Source organism: Octopus bimaculoides, chromosome 9 (assembly GCF_001194135.2).
Source record: "Octopus bimaculoides isolate UCB-OBI-ISO-001 chromosome 9, ASM119413v2, whole genome shotgun sequence".
NCBI lineage: Eukaryota > Metazoa > Mollusca > Cephalopoda > Octopoda > Octopodidae > Octopus > Octopus bimaculoides.
Genome location: NC_068989.1, coordinates 75,034,211 through 75,035,432, shown reverse-complemented (window position 1 = coordinate 75,035,432; position 1,222 = coordinate 75,034,211). Strand labels below are relative to the sequence as shown.

The 1,222-nt window shown below is 40.1% G+C and overlaps 1 protein-coding gene across 1 annotated transcript in view; it reads right to left on the bottom strand.

Annotated features, from left to right (window-relative positions):
* Nucleotides 1-1,222, bottom strand: part of LOC106877194 (ankyrin and armadillo repeat-containing protein) — a 39,728-nt gene that overhangs the window by 34,941 nt on the left and 3,565 nt on the right. The gene's annotated exons all lie outside the window — the stretch shown is intronic.

Sequence of the window (1,222 nt, the reverse complement as noted above, 5' to 3'; positions counted from 1 at the left end):
CACATACACACACACACAGACACACACACATACGACGGGCTTCTTTCAGTTTCCGTCAACCAAATCCACTCACAAGGCTTTGGTTGGCCTGATGTTATAGCAGAAACTTCAAAGCCAGTGTCAACCTTTTCCTTGTAAAGATTAATGAATAGGTACAGTACTAAAAAAGGATTGAGTGATCTTTCACGTAATGTTAAATTGTTTGTATATATAACTTCACATGAAAAGTAACTTTAATAGAATAAAATGTTTAACGGACGTAGAACCTAGCTTTTGAGCGCATCATTTAAGTGCGATAGACGACACTCCGTCAGGATTAGTTGCTTCTTTGCAGAGATTGGAAGAGTTTTCACAAGTCTCGACTGTGTGTATATGGTGGGGACTGATGTCTTAATGGATTGATTCTCTCTCTCTTTTTCTGGAAAAAAATCGGTTTTGCATAAATCTGAAGAGAGATGGGCTTTGATAAGTTTTAAAAATACCCAAGGTACGTAGAATGCCATGACGGCGCATCTACAAGAGTTGAAATGTCATGATGGCGCATCAACAAAATCCATCAAGAGTTGGAATCCTAAAGTAAAGCCCAAGTCAAGGCAAGATATTTGAACTCAGAACTAAAGAAAGCGAAACACTTGTTAATTTCAGTGTGACCGCTATCTACAGTGTTCTGATCCTGTAGTAGCCATTTTATACTGGATGGCTCGTACCGTTTGAGTGTTAAGTGTTGAGTGACATAACACAGTACCCGTGAAAGAATACGAATCATAATCGACTGTTTTACTTGTTTGGTATTATATTGATCTGGTAATCTGCAGTTACATATTGATATTTTGTAATAAAAGGCCGGCGAGCTGGTAGAATCATTAGCACAGCGGGAAAAATGCTTAGCGGCATTTCGCCCGTCTTCGTGTTCCACCGAGGTCAAGTTTGCCTTTCATCCTTTTGGGATAAGTACCGGACTTACCCCACCTCGAACGTGTTGGGTTTATGCCAAAAATTTGAAATTAAAAACTTTTTGGAAAAAAACAAAACAAAAAAAACCCACTTCTGACAAAAATTTTTATGGGCGCAGATGTGGCTGTGTGGTAAGAAGCTTGCTTCTCAACCACATAATCCAGGGTTTAGTCCCACGCAATGGGACCTTGAGCAAGTGTTTCCCACTATAGCTTCCGGCCGACCAAAACCTTGTGAAAGGGTTTGGTTGACGGATACTGAAAGCAGC